The following is a 13,735-nucleotide window of genomic DNA, read 5'->3' as shown; positions in this document are numbered from 1 at the left end:
GTTCTTCATTTCCTTGCCAAAAATTTTTTAATGTTTTTATAACATTGTTTTTAGAGGCCAAATTTTGAAGATGCACACGGTGTGTCAACATGTGCTATGTGCCATCAGAGGATCGCAATGTACGCATTTGGTGTTTGCAAACCCTTCCTCATTCTAGTATGTGAGAGGAAAGGATTGCACCCACCAAACACGTCCATTGATCACTCATGATGGTGAAGGAAATGTAGATTGTCTAAAGGTGATTTCTTAACCCCTTCATGTCTGTCAAAGTGTGACGTTCAATCCCCACACAGGCCTGGGAGATTAGCCCATTGAGACAATGACATAAAACAACAAAGTCTCTCCGAGCAAATCTAATCTTTATTCTTTGGTGTGAATATTTAAAGGTGGCTTTCAGAAAGTACCACCCTTTGAACATGTCATACAGATTATCCAATCATATACAAGTACAGCCTACAATAAAAGTGAAACTAGCAATTCCTCAAAATCATGTGATTTCCAAGAAACGAAACAACTAAATAAGATAACAGTAACATGGGAAACGAAACTAGACTAGCAAAACTTGAGCATACATTTTGTGAGGTGGATGTTAGAGAGAGACACAAAATGGAAACCAAATTTCTTAAAGAATGAAAGCGGTTAAGCTAAATATCCCTTCAATCCCCTCTTAGATCATATAAGATGATCTCTACATTCTATGTTGTGTCTTAATACTTCTTTGGGGTTGTGGCGTTGATTGCCTGATGACTCTTCATGTATGTCATGTAGGATAGAACCTTATCGGGAGATTGAAGGCGTGCAACTATGCAAGTGCAACACTTAAAGCAGAGGTAAAGAATCAGAGCAAGGATAAATATCATAACAATAACAAGGACAATGTCTTTTAACCATTAAAATATACCTCCAAGCCCAAATCCTGCATTGGCAAATGGGCTCCATGTTTTAGCAATGTCCCTAGCTTCCTGCTGGAGCTGACCTCTAAGGGATGTCCCCTTTTATCATCCCCTACCACTCCCATGACAGGTACCAAGTATGCAAGGTAACACCATCCCTTAAAATGAAGGGGCAACCAGGGATAATACACTTTCCCACAACATACATAAATACTTTGTCCTAGTGCAAAAGGTCTCTTAGCGACAATCTCATGAGTGTACTTGTCCTGTGTCGCGATTATTGGTGCAATATTTCACCTACATTTTTAGGGAAAGAAGAAAAGTTATGCAAAGTACAGTTTAGCCCTGGGTCAGATACTTGAAACAGTGAGCAGGCATTCCCACATCTTGATGTTAAATATTGACCTGCTGCAGAAAGAAGGGCTAGTCTGTGTCTCATTCCCTAAATTAAAACACCAATCAGGGGAATGACTTCTACCTGCTATTGGAAAGTTAACAAAGTTGTTTATGTACAGAGTGGATATGTTAGTCGGGAATACAGGACAGGAGGAGTCTCATTGAGAAAGGAGGAAATATTTAAAGGTACAGACAAAAGGGGAATTCAGGCAGTGCTAGGATGTAATTTGTTACATATCCTACATTCTTCATACCCTGATTTTTTTCCGAGCATAAGCATACTTAAATTTTAGCAAAAGCATCTTATCAGTAAAACTATCTCCAGTCTCTCTCTTGATTCTAGCTTGTGTCACTGTAATGCTCTCTTGTGTGTTTGTGTGTGTGTTCCAAAAGATACTTTTAATTGCACCCAAATCTTCAGGTGGGTAGGAACACTGTCAGAGAGATCAGGATCAGGAGGCAAAATGCCTTGCCAGAAGTCTGTGGTGAAATAAGCGAGGTCATCTTCTCTGGCCGGACCTGCTTTCCCAGAAACTCCTCCTTCCTCTGCTTGGACTTCGGCTTGAGGGTCTCCTGTATCCAAGATCTCCTTCCAGCTCTTGGGGCTTTGGGCAACCTTTTTCACTCTGTTGGCATGGATCGAGGACTCGCAATTTTCCACTGGGATGGCTGTTCTGGTCACTGCAACCACTGTGGTAGGAGGTCCAAAGGGATACTCTTGCTTCTTACTTCTGTTCAGCTATTGGGCCTTGGGCCACCACAGTGTCTCCCACCTTAAAGAGGTGAGTAGCTTCCTGTGAAGAAAAAGGAGAGGTGTGAGCAACATTTCTCTCAACTGTATCGAATGTTTCAACCAATTTCCTTACATATTCTTCCTGTATTAAGTCTAAATCTCCCTTTTCTATCATTAAAGGTGCTCTGGCCTATGGGGTGGGGAAAGGTAGACCCATCAAGACTTCAAAAGGTGAATACTCTGTTGTCTTGGAAGGGGTCATTCTTATTTCTGCCAGGACTGCTGTGAAGACCTTCTTCCAGTTGGCAAAGGTTCCTTCTGTGGCCTTTCTTATTTTGTCTTTTTCTAATTGTTCTGTTCATTCTTTCTATTATCCCTGAGCTTTGAGGGTGGTAGGGAATGTGAAACTTCCATTCTATCTTGAGAGTTTTTACCAAGTCCTGGCAGACCCTTGATACAAATGTAGGTCTGTTGTCTGAGTTTATTTGAAGTGGGCATCCCCATCGAGGAATGATTTCCTGAATGAGGATCCTCACTACTGTTTGTGCATCTTCTTTTGTGGTTACAAAAAGTTCAACTCATTTTGAGAAAATGTTCACAATTACCAAAAGATATTTCTGTCTTTTGCCTAGTTTGGGCATGTGTGTGAAGTCAATCTGCAAATGTGTAAAAGGAGTGTTTGGCCTTGTGTGGGTTGCTCCTGATACATGTGATGCATCTTGATACATAATCTTTAAGCCTCCAGGAAAGTTCTGAAAAATAAAAATATTTCTCCAATAGTTCACAAGTGGCCTTCCAGCCTCTGTGACCTATTCCATGGTTATGGGAAATAAAAAGTGATGCACTAGCTACTGGTATACATGGCTTCCCCTCTTTGCAGAGAAGTCCAGTCTTTGGATCTTTCTGCACACTCATTTTGTCCCAATCCCTGAGATCAGCTTCTACTGCACATCCCTGCAAATCTGGAAGAACCTGATCAAAGAAGGGCAATTCTGGGGCTAGCATGGGCATTTAGATCTGTGCATTTTGTGAAATATCAGCTTGTTTAGTAGCTAAACCAGCCAGAGCATTTCCCTTGGCTATCTGTTTGTTGGCCTGTGTGTGCTCTGCAGTGCTGTGAAAGATAAATCAGACCTGGGTGATGTGTCTTGGTGAATGAGGTTTATGCAATCATGTTGTGGCACAACCTTTTATACCCTTTTCTGTCACTTTTTAAATAGTGTTTTTTTGTTTTTTTTTCTTCCTTTCCTTCCTTCAGCCTACTAATTAAGGGGAGGGTTTAATTGGGCACAGGTGCTTGAGGTCTATATAAGCTTGGGTTGAACTCATTTGAGCCTGCTCATCTTGAGTTTGTGAGAACTCTGTCTAAGTGGAACTGGTCAAAGTGGTGAGTTAAAACCCAGAGTTGAAAACAGGAGGTTATAACAGGGGTCATAGTAGCTGTGTAGTGTGTGTGTGTGTGTATCATTAGTAATTGTGTATTGTGGGTGCACAGTGGTCTGTGAGTACCCGTGTACTGTCTTGTTGAGTATTAGTGTCAGGAAGCTAGTTGTTATGTAATTTGGACTGGGTATAATCTCTAATCCTCATTAAATTAATAGGTACGATGACTGGCGGGTGTGGAGAGGCGACTCGGTGTACATCTTGCGGCATGTATGCGTTCCTTGATCATCTGATCGAGGGTGAATACTGCTGTGCAAAATGTAAGCACATTGTTTCCCTGGAAGCAACTGTCAGCACTGAGAGGCCCCTCCACCCTAAATGAGAACCAGGATAGTACACGGCAGGTGCCGGCAGGGGCCAGCACAGAGGTGGGTGGAGACAAGGAGGTGCAGGCAGTAGCAGGGAGTAGATGGGTGACAGTCAGGAAGGGTAGAGGGGCAAGTGCCAGGGAGGCCGATCCAGGGCTGGACCATCCCAATAAGTACGCTCCATTGAGTGACATTGGTGATCCCAGTCAGGGACCAGCACTGCTGGAGCTGAGGGATTCTCCTAGCTGCCAGGAGAAGAACTCCTCCAGTGAGACTGGGGGGGGAGAGAAGGGAAAGGAAAGACAGATTCTGGTGGTAGGGGACTCAATTCTTAGGAGGACAGAGAGGCCAATATGTAACAACAACCTGAAGTGCCGAACTGTATGTTGTCTGCCGGGCGCTCGGGTTCGGCACATCACGGATCTGGTGGACAGATTACTGGGAGGGGCTGGGGAAGACCCAGCTGTCATGGTGCATGTTGGCACCAATGACAAAGTCAGAGGCAGATGGAGTGTCCTAAAGAATGATTTTAGGGACTTGGGAGCTAAGTTGAGGAAAAGGACCTCCAAGGTAGTATTCTCAGGAATACTACCAGTACATCGAGCCACACCAGAAAGGAAGAGGGAGATTAAGGAAGTAAACAAGTGGTTTAAAAGCTGGTGTAGTAAGGAGGGGTTTGGGTTCCTGGAGGACTGGGACGACTTCTCAGTCGACAACCGGTACTATAGAAGGGATGGACTGCACCTAAATGAGGAGGGTGCAGATCAGCTGGGATTGAGGATGGCCAAAAAGTTAGAGGGTTTTTTAAACTAGGTGATGGGGGGGTGGGTTTAGAGATAGAGATAGTCAGCGTGGAGCATATTCCAGAGGGTAATATTAGGGGCATTAGTGGTGGGGTAACCGAAGCACATAAACCCAAGGTAAATATAGTAGCAAGTCCTAGTTGTAATCTTGGAACACCCAAGAGGATAGTGTGTGACCGGTCAAAATATATTAATACATTAAAATGTTTGTTTGCCAATGCCAGAAGTCTGCCAAGCAAAATAGGCGAGTTGGAAGCTCTGATGCATCAGGAGAGCTATGATGTAATCGGTATTGCTGAAACTTGGCTTCATTCCTCACATGACTGGGCTATTAATATTCCTGGCTATGCACTCTTTCGGAAAGACAGAGTAAAAAGGAAAGGTGGAGGGGTCTGTCTGTATGTGACAAATAATTTTAAAGCAAGTGAGAAAGAGGACCTGGTGGGCGGAGAGTATGATGAGTCTGAGGCATTATGGGTAGAACTGCATACAGATGCGCGTAGTTCAAAGTTAATCATTGGAGTTTGTTATAGACCACCCAATGTTAATGAGGAGGTGGAGACTCAGCTCCTTGCACAGATAGAAAGGGCTGCAAGGGCTGGGACAGTGATAATAATGGGGGATTTTAACTACCCAGAAATTGACTGGGGTAATGGCACTGCTGGGACAGTTAAAGGGCAAAAATTTGTAAACCTATTACAAGACAATTTTATGGTACAGTTTATTGAAGCCCCAACTAGGAATGATGCTCTGTTGGACCTGGTAATCTCAAACCATGCAGAACGTATTACTAATGTTCAGATAAAGGAACATCTGGGTAGCAGTGACCATAACATGATTTCATTTGATGTTAGCTATAAGCAAAAATCACATACGGGAAAGATAAAAACACTTAATTTCAAGAGAGCAAATTTTCCAAGGATGAGGGCTGCTCTCCAGGACTTAGCCTGGGAGAGAATATTGGCACCAATGGGCACAGAACAGAAATGGGAATTCTTCAAAAAGCTTGTTTGTGATCTCACGGCAAAGTATATTCCCATGGGCAATAAGTTTAAAAGGTAAAAATAAAGCCGATGTGGCTCACGGCCAAAGTTAAAAAAGCTATAAACTATAAAAAAAGAGCTTTCAAAAAATATAAAAATGAAGGAACACTAGTGTCATTTAAATGTTACAAGGAATTTAACAGAATATGTAAAAAGGAAATCAAGGATGCAAAAATTCAAAATGAAAGACAGATTGCAAAAGACAGTAGGACAAACCCCAAAAAATTCTTCAAATATATTAATAGTAAAAAGGTTAAGTCTGAGCATGTAGGCCCTTTGCAAAATAATCTGGAGTGGGTGACTGGGGACAAAGAGAAGGCTAACTTATTAAATACTTTCTTCAGCTCTGTGTATACAAAGGAGCATGGGGGAGCTCATGTCCACAATGGGGGTGGTACTGACGCAGCCCCTAATCCACAATGGCTCATAAGTGATATGGTCCAGAAATATTTGGACAGAATAAAGGTGGAGAAAGCACCTGGACCTGATGGCATCCACCCACGGATCCTAAAAGAATTGAGCTCTGTAATTTCAAAGCCATTGTATCTAATTTTTAGGGACTCATTAATGACAGGAATAGTACCACTGGATTGGCGCAGGGCCAATGTGGTGCCTATATTTAAAAAAGGGAACAAAGTCTTTACCAAGTAATTATAGACCCGTTAGTTTAACTTCTATAGTTGGGAAGATACTGGAGGGATTAATAAAAGACCACATAGATGAGTTCTTGCAGGAAAAAAATATTTTGAGCAACAGACAGCATGGATTCATGAAAGACAGGAGTTGTCAGACAAACCTGATTTCTTTTTATGAGGTGGTAAGTAAAACCTTGGACAGAGGGGTGGCGGTGGACGTGATATATTTGGATTTTGCAAAAGCATTCGATACTGTTCCGCACACACGGCTCATGTGTAAGGTAAAGTCTACAGGTTTGGAAACATCAGTTTGTAGATGGATAGAAAACTGGCTAAAAGACAGAATTCAGAGAGTAGTGGTTAATGATTCTTACTCTGAATGGTCTAAGGTTATCAGCGGTGTACCCCAAGGTTCAGTGCTGGGACCCTTACTTTTTAATACCTTTATAAATGATATTGGGTCTGGGATCAAGAGTAACATTTCCGTCTTTGCAGATGACACCAAGCTATGCAGTGCAACAACGTCCTTACAGGATGTCACCAATTTACAAGCAGACCTCAATGCTCTGTCTAATTGGGCGACTATGTGGCAGATGAGGTTTAATGTTGAGAAATGTAAGGTTATGCACTTGGGGGCTAAGAATATGCATGCATAATACACGCTAGGGGGAGTACAACTGGGGGAATCCAGAGTGGAGAAGGATCTGGGGGTTTTGGTAGATCATAAGCTCAATAATAGCATGCAATGCCAAGCTGCGGTTTCCAAAGCGAGCAAAGTCCTTTCCTGTATTAAGAGAGGTATGTACTCCAGAGAGAGAGATATCATTTTGCCCCTGTTCAAATCATTAGTAAGACCTCATCTGGAATATGCCGTTCAGTTTTGGGCACCAGTTCTCAAAAAGGATATCGGGGAACTGGAGAAAGTGCAGAGAAGGGCAACCAAACTGATAAGAGGCATGGAGCAACTCAGCTATGAGGAAAGATTAGAAGAACTGAATTTATTCACTCTTGATAAGAGGAGATTAAGGGGGGATTTGATCAACATGTACAAATATATAAGGGGTCCATATAGGGAACTTGGTTTCGAGTTATTCACTTTAAAGTCAACAAAGAGGACAAGGGGGCACTCTTTACGTCTAGAGGAGAAGAGATTTCATCTCCAAATACGGAAAGGTTTCTTCACAGTAAGAGCTGTGAAAATGTGGAATAGACTCCCTGCAGAGGTGGTTATGGCCAGCTCAGTGGATTGCTTTAAGAAAGGCCTGGATTATTTCCTAAGTGTACGTAATATAACTGGGTACTAAAATTTATAGGTAAAGTTGATCCGGGGAAAATCCGATTGCCTCTCGGGGGATCAGGAAGGAATTTTTTCCCCTGCTTTAGCAAATTGGATCATGCTCTGCTGGGGTTTTTTGCCTTCCTCTGGATCAACTGTGGGTATAGAATTGGGTACATGGGCTGGTATATGTATGTGTGTATATGTATGTGTATGTATGTATATATATATATATATGTGTATATATATATATATATATATATAGTATATTTTATTTTATTTTATTTATTTATTTTTTATTTATTTTTATTTTTTTTGGTTGAACTGGATGGACTTGTGTCTTTTTTCAACCTGACTAACTATGTAACTATGTAACCTCATCCTGCTCTCCTTTTAATTCTAAAGGGCATTTAAGATTGGTGCTGGTCCTGCAGTGGGAGAAGCATATTTGATGTGCAATTTTGGATTAGACACCACGATCACCTCATAGCCGCTCAACCTCTGAGCAGACATGTGCTGTGTATGTACATTTTTCAATAGGATTGATACATTGTGGGTGGTGTGAAGTGTGGTGTCGTGCCCCAGAGTGAAAGAAGTGGTCATCTGAACCATCAGCGCGCATGACGCGAGAGCTCTGAGACACACAGGCATGCCCTGAACCTGCACCGGAACCATCTTTGAGGTAAAAAAAAATAGGGCGCAACTTGCCTCCATGCTCCTGAGCGAGGACACCTGACAAAGTCTTACAATTTTCCCTTGCAAACAAATAAAACATTTTTTTTCCATAATTAGGGAGGCCGAGCCCTGGAGCCATTACCATAGCATTTTTCAAATACACAAAAACATTGCACATTTCATCTGACCATTTTATACAGTCTGGCATGTCTGAACCTATGGCTTGTCTCAGGAGATTGTCATAGTAGGAACAGTCAGGTATTCATTGGCGGCAGTAACCAATCATACCAAGAAAGGTAAGCATGTCTTTCTTAGTATGTGTGCGGGGCAGACCCACAAGAACCCTAGCTCTTTTGTGATTGACTTTCCTTTCTCCTTTTGAGAGTACACAACCATATACAACCATTTCCTGACACCATTGCAATAATTTCTTTGACACTTTGTGACCACTTTCAAAAAAACATTTCAAAAGATCCCTCCCATCCTCCAGGGCGGCCACCGAATAGAACTGCAGATGAGGAATCACATACTGTAGCAGGGATGAACAGTGTCCTGGTATCCAAGCTCTGAGAGTAGTTTGGAGGACAATGGAATAGACTGCAGAGGAGTCTACATAGCCCTGGGGCATTCTACACCATGTTAGTTATAAAGCAAAGATTGGCTGTGTCTCCTCATCCACAGGGACGGAAATAAAAAAAAGCATTCAATAAATCAATCACAGTAAAATACTCTGCATCCTGTGGTATGGCACTATTGATGACACATCAGGCAGTATTGGGGCAATCGGTACCATTAGGCTATTGATGGCCCTTAGGTCTTGTACAAACCTATAGTCACCATTTGCCTTCTTACTGGGTTAATGTTAATGTAGGGCGAGACAATTTCCCTCTTGGTTGTCTCTGTGTGTAACCCCCTCTTTGTCCTTGCCCCCTCCCTTTTATAAAAGTTACCCCTTTTATTTCCTGAGAAACCATTTTGATAATGTATCTGCACTGGTGTTTGCTTAAGGATGTCAAAACATCCTGCAGCATCCTTCGCTGTCAGAAATCAGTTATTGTGCTTGTAGCCCACTCTGATATTTACTGTGTGTCCTCATGTAATGAAGTCTTTCATGAAACTCTTATCTGGTTGTGGAATGTAAGGGGGAGGAGGGGGGCGCATGGTACATGCATAGAAAACGTTGCTTTAACCCTTAAATCCACCATCTCATGTCTCTGTTAAACCCATCGTGGACAATGTTGTGGCTAAGATGCTATAGGGAGCCTCGGTCCAGCCGGGGATCTCCACAGCATGTTTATTTTCATCCTTATTTTTCTTTATAAACATTCTGACTTTTATTTCCTTTACTTTTTTTTATTTTATTTTTTCCTCTTGGCAAAATACCAATAAGCACTCCTTATGGCCAGAGGTTCCACTGATCACAAGCAAGCTTTGTGCGTTATTACTTTTCTTATTTTTATAACCAAACAATTTTTATTTATATTTCAAATGTTTGGCAGAGTGCCAACAGGTTCAAACACTACTTTCATTTGCTGTAGTACCTATGCCGCAAACAATTCCTCACTATCTATTACGGTCAGTGAGATATTAGCACTTGAACCCTGTTGGCAAAAAGCCAAATGTCCAAATTTTGCATCTGGATTCCCCTGTGCAAGAGATGTCAGTAGCAAAAATAATTATTCAAATAGCATGTTTTGATCTAAAGTTAGCCTCAGAGTATACTACCGACTATGCCAATTCATGTATTACCTTAAGAGAGTGTTATAAACACTGCTACTACGCTCACTATCTCATACATTGGAGTCAAAGCATTCATATGTAAATCATTAAGAGAAAACATAAATACATCACCAGATACTGTAGCATCGCTCTACGTTTCGATTGGGGAACTTCCATCAATCACAAAAAGGAGCCGGGAGTTCACCGCAAGATGCGTCTGTCGCCTTTTATTTACGTACCTTTATAACACAGTGCAGTGGAAAGCGTCTTCTTACCTTACAACGCTGACAAATTCCACACAAACAGTTAACAGATCATCTTATAAACTTCTACGGGCGATAGGAAGATAAGCAAAGAGAAGGGGTTTGTCCGTCACACTTTAGCAAACTTTTTCTTATAATTACAGTACTGTATAAATCATTTTCCTACGAACTTCTCAGAGTCCGTGAAAGCCCCCCCAGAGCTTTCTCCTTGTTCACACGGGAACAAGTGCTGCTTCTTAAAGCAGTCTTATTAAATGAACAGTCCATTAAAGCCCACCTAAGGCTTCTCTACCTGTTCACACGGGAACAGGTGCTGCTTCTTAAAGCAGTCTTATTAAATGAACTTCTCAGAGTCCATTAAAGCCCACCCAAGGCTTTATCACTGTTAACTCAAAACAGCTTTTTTTACTGCTTCTCAGAGCAGTTAAACTTATCAACGAGGTCTGAAAACAACTTCTACATAAATTTTCAGGTTCAAAGAACGATTTCTAAATATGTCACAGTGAGAGATACATATATCAATTCAACTCACCATATAGACATATAGACATATATTATAATCGACCCCGGACGAGCCCCCAAACTGAAGGAAATGTAGATTGTCTAAAGGTGATTTCCTAACCCCTTCATGTCTGTCAAAGTGTGACGTTCAATCCCCACACAGGCCTGAGAGATTAGCCCATTGAGACAATGACATAAAACAACAAAGTCTCTCCGAGCAAATCTAATCTTTATTCTTTGGTGTGAATATTTAAAGGGGGCTTTCAGAAAGTACCACCCTTTGAACGTGTCATACAGATTATCCAATCATATACAAGTACAGCCTACAATAAAAGTGAAACTAGCAATTCCTCAAAATCATGTGATTTCCAAGAAACGAAACAACTAAATAAGATAACAGTAACATGGGAAACGAAACTAGACTAGCAAAACTTGAGCATACATTTTGTTAGGTGGATGTTAGAGCGAGACACAAAATGGAAACCAAATTTCTTAAAGAATGAAAGCGGTTAAGCTAAATATCCCTTCAGATGGTACATAGCACATGTTGACATTACCAATTTTTGGTGTGCATCTTCAAAATTTGGCTTTACCCCTTGTTTTCTGTAAATAGTTAAAAATTAGATTTTATGTATTTTTTTTATAATTTTATTTTATATATATATATATATATATATATATATATATATATATATATATATATATATATATAGATATATCTATATATTTATATGTTTCCAAAAAAAAAAATTACAAAAAAAAAACAAAACAAAAAGAAAAATATCTAAAAAAAGAGGCACTGGTTGGAATGTGCACTATTAAAAATTCCAAAAAAAAGATGTGTGTGTGTGTGTGTGTGTGTCTACTTCTTTCAATACTCAAAACCAGTTTGGGAAGTCATTTTGTGTTTTCTGTCACAAAGGGCCTTATTTACTATTGGCAAAAACCACTTTGCAATACAAATGCACTAGGACAGGAATATGCAATTAGTGGAAATCCAGCTGTTGCAGAACTACAAGTCCCATGAAGCATAGCAAGACTGACAGCCACAAGCATGAGACCCAGAGGCATGATTGACTTGTAGTTTTGCACCAGCTGGAGGTTGGCCAATTGCATATCCCTGAATTAGGAGAATGTAGGAGACAAGCACCGTGAAAAGCAAACAAGAACCAAACTTAAAAATTTGAACAGACAATACATATTTCAAGAAAAATAAATTTTTATTGGTCAGCTGGCATTGGAATAGCCCCCCTACCATTAAAATAGCTGACATACCGGTCACGCACCTCACATGCTGTTTAGGGGGCTAAGCCAGGAAGGGCATGATCCAGCCCTGTGAGTTCTGGTAATATTAGTCCGGCCTCAGGCCCAATAGGTTGCAGGTACTGGTTCCCTGAAAGTTTGCGGAGAAAATTGTGCAAAATGCAGCAGCAAAGAATCACATAGTTCAGTTTATACTCTGCTAAGTTGATCGCTGTCAGTAACAGACGGAACCGGCTGGCCATAATGCCAAAGGCATTCTCCACAACCCTTCTTGCTCTGGCCAGCCGGTAATTAAAAACACTCCTCTCCGGGGTGAGGGTCCTTTGGGGGAAGGGTTTCATCAGATGGTCACTCAGACCGAATGCTTCATCAGCTAGAAACACAAACGGTAGACCCTCCACATTCTCGGCATCTGGTGGCAAGTCCAGGCCACCAGTGATGAGACGGTGGCAGAACTCGGTCTGCCTAAAGACTCCTCCGTCAGACATCCGGCCGTTCTTCCCCACATCCACATAAAGAAAGTCACATTGTGCTGACACCACCGCCATTAGCACCACACTATGGAACCCCTTATAATTCCAATAGTAGGACCCCGAATGGGGTGGGGGCACAATCCTCACATGTTTCCCGTCGATCGCCCCTCCGCAGTTGGGAAAGTCCCAACGGGCAGCGAATTGGGAAGCCACAGTCTGCCATTCCCGTGGCGTGGAAGGAAACTGGGGAGTCAAACACGGGAAAAAAAAAATTAGTCATTAAATCAAAACAATTCATAACAAATAAAACTCAAAAACATTTTGGAACAACAGTTAAACAGAAATATTGAAAAAAAAATTCTGCCAAAAAAAAAAATAGACGGCCCAATTCACAGATTACTCAGCCCTCTGATGGACCAGGGGACATAAGTTAGGTGGGTGAGTGGGGTGGGGGGACTAATTAATGAGTAGACAATACCTGCAACCAATTTGAGTGGGGTGGGGGGACTAATTAATGAGTAGACAATACCTGCAACCAATTTGAGTGGGGTGGGGGGGACTAATTAATGAGTAGACAATACCTGCAACCAATTTGAGTGGGGTGGGGGGACTAATTAATGAGTAGACAATACCTGCAACCAATTTGAGTGGGGTGGGGGGACTAATTAATGAGTAGACAATACCTGCAACCAATTTGAGTGGGGTGGGGGGACTAATTAATGAGTAGACAATACCTGCAACCAATTTGAGTGGGGTGGGGGGACTAATTAATGAGTAGACAATACCTGCAACCAATTTGAGTGGGGTGGGGGGACTAATTAATGAGTAGACAATACCTGCAACCAATTTGAGTGGGGTGGGGGGACTAATTAATGAGTAGACAATCCCTGCAACCAATTTGAGTGGGGTGGGGGGACTAATTAATGAGTAGACAATCCATATATATATATATATATATATATATATATATATATATATATATATATATATATATATATATATATATATATATATATAGATATATATATATATATATATATATATATATATATATATATATATATATATATATATAGATATATATATAGATATATAGATATATATATATATATATATATATATATATATATATATATATATATATACATATACATATACACACACATACACACAAAGGGTGTATACAAAGGGTATACAAAGGGTGGGGGGGGCAGTAAAATAGTACAATGGAGCTGACAATATGAATTATAGAGAAAAACAGTCTCGGCTGTGGGTGTATAGGGGCCCAGGATTGAATGCTGAGGACGTTAG

At 41.0% G+C, this 13,735-nt stretch overlaps 1 long non-coding RNA gene across 1 annotated transcript; it reads right to left on the bottom strand.

The window, feature by feature from the left end:
- Positions 1–342: 342 nt before the first annotated feature.
- Positions 343–11,129, bottom strand: LOC143987642 (uncharacterized). Its single transcript, XR_013276677.1, has 2 exons — positions 7,907–11,129; positions 343–3,209 (listed from the first exon to the last, which is right to left on the bottom strand). It is a non-coding gene; the product is annotated as an uncharacterized LOC143987642 (long non-coding RNA).
- Between the last annotated feature and the right edge of the window lie 2,606 nt (positions 11,130–13,735).

The sequence above is a fragment of the Lithobates pipiens genome, unplaced genomic scaffold, assembly GCF_037356315.1.
Source record: "Lithobates pipiens isolate NorthernLeopardFrog02 unplaced genomic scaffold, aLitPip1_a1.2 Scaffold_18, whole genome shotgun sequence".
Taxonomy (NCBI): domain Eukaryota; kingdom Metazoa; phylum Chordata; class Amphibia; order Anura; family Ranidae; genus Lithobates; species Lithobates pipiens.
Note: the sequence above shows the minus strand (reverse complement) of the source record. Positions and strands in the feature narration are given on the sequence as shown.